This window comes from Triticum dicoccoides, chromosome 5B (assembly GCF_002162155.2).
Source record: "Triticum dicoccoides isolate Atlit2015 ecotype Zavitan chromosome 5B, WEW_v2.0, whole genome shotgun sequence".
NCBI lineage: Eukaryota > Viridiplantae > Streptophyta > Magnoliopsida > Poales > Poaceae > Triticum > Triticum dicoccoides.
In genome coordinates, this window is record NC_041389.1 from 274,865,543 (window position 1) to 274,867,383 (window position 1,841).

The 1,841-nt window shown below is 43.7% G+C and overlaps 1 long non-coding RNA gene across 2 annotated transcripts in view; it reads right to left on the minus strand.

Annotated features, from left to right (window-relative positions):
- Positions 1-596: 596 nt before the first annotated feature.
- LOC119308382 overlaps positions 597-1,841 on the minus strand; it is a 28,334-nt gene continuing 27,089 nt past the window's right edge. The window contains exon 4 of one of the 2 annotated variants that reach the window (XR_005150079.1): positions 597-645. This is a non-coding gene — a long non-coding RNA (uncharacterized LOC119308382). Of the gene's footprint in view, positions 646-776; positions 825-1,841 lie in introns of those variants that run through there. The other variant, XR_005150078.1, reaches the window with a different exon arrangement.

The following is a 1,841-nucleotide window of genomic DNA, read 5'->3' on the forward strand; positions in this document are numbered from 1 at the left end:
ACTACATACGGATGTATATAGACATATTTTAGAGTGTAGATTCACTCATTTTGCTCCGTATGTAGTCACTTGTTGAAATCTCTAGAAAGACAAATAGAGTATTTAGGAACAGAGGGAGTACACATACGAAGCAAAATGAGTGAATCTACACTCTAAATAATGCCCATTTGAAATTGGTAAAAAGACAAATATTTAGGAACGAAGGAGTATAATTTTGTGCATGGCACATGGACCCGGATGCTGAAGAGGCTTCTGGCAATGCTATCAAGCTTCCAGCATTTGTTTACATAATAATTGATGTACTATACAAATAATTTTCCAGCAACATGAAATTGTACAATGGTGTGAGCTTTCAACTATTGTTTCGTGTGTCTTGCCATCGATGCTCTTTCGGAAACAATAAATAACTAACTTCCTTGCTAATGCATCTCAATTATTAGCAGATCAAAGCTAATATTTACATCACAACTGAAGACAAAGTTGTGAGAAGGTGTTAAATTAAAATTGATCCATGCTTTCATTGGCAGCAACGTCCCCCCAGCTCTGTCTAAACCAACAAGGCATGTTGGGAAAAAAAGTAACTGTCTGGAGCATGCAGCATTCCGATCATTTTGTTCAGTTCCACTAAAATAGAGCTGAGCGTCCCTGTTCCAAAGATATTAAGTGTGATTACGATAATAGAGGACTGATGATGAAACAATAAACACATAAATAGAAGCCGGTCACCTTTGTAATCTCTCTTAAGACAAACTAGTTGGAGAAGATTAGGCTCAGAGTTGGATGAGGAGGATAGAGAAAAACCAATCTCCCTTTGTGCAGTCGCACTGAAATGTAGAGACGTTGCCCGTGTGAGATTTTAGTACAACTGCACAAAACACTATTAAGAAAAAAGTGATTTGTGCAGTTCACCAAAAGGTCGCAATAGTAACGAGGTGAAATGGATAGCCCTGTTTGCAAGAAAGAGGTAGAAAGGAAACAATTACTGGCCAATAACAGTTGATGACACATGCGACGACAAAAAAGAAGCATATTCCTTGTCCTAAGGGAAGATAACAACACGGTTGTGTTTGTCTAAAACGGTGTGAGGACGAGATTGCAATATGGAAAGTACGCCGGACGAGCTACGTTTTGGGCAAAGAACTATGGAAGATCCACATGCAACGACGTGGGAAGACGGGCAGTGGAGCAAGGCTGGAGGGGATACCTGGAGGTCGTCGGGATGTAACTAGGTGAGCGGCGGCGGGCGGAATCTGCCCATACTGCGGCAGCGAGCAGGTGGCATAGGCCCTACCATGCCAGAGCTTGGTCAGAGAGAACGGTGTGTACAATAGATCGGGACGTGCTGCCTCGGCGCCGTCGAACGGAGAAACGATGCACTTCCTCCCTTTCCCCCGGTGGATGGGATGCGGCCGGATCAGTGACCAACAATGAGAGAGAGAGGCCACCACAACCTTGTGTGAGATACTTTGAAGAGAGACAAACCAGGCAGGCAGGCTCCATTGTATATAGTGGAGCGGACTACCTTTTTCTCCATAAAAATTGTTTTATATTCTGTGTACGTGCCATTGAGCGCTATAACTTTATTTAAAAATAACGCGACAACGCGTCAAGTCGAACTTTGTTTCGTGCACGTGTGGTACACGACCTCCCTAGGTAATCAACCACTACAGGCGTTCAAATTAGCACGTGGGCTACCATTTCATAAAGAAATGAGCTCCACCGTGTACCCGCGCGGGTGTGGCTAGGCACGAAGCGTGAGTACGTGCATGGTGCACCTATTCTCTTCTTGTATACGTACACCACCTACGTGGGGTTTTGTGAAAGAGATACAAACCTAGAGA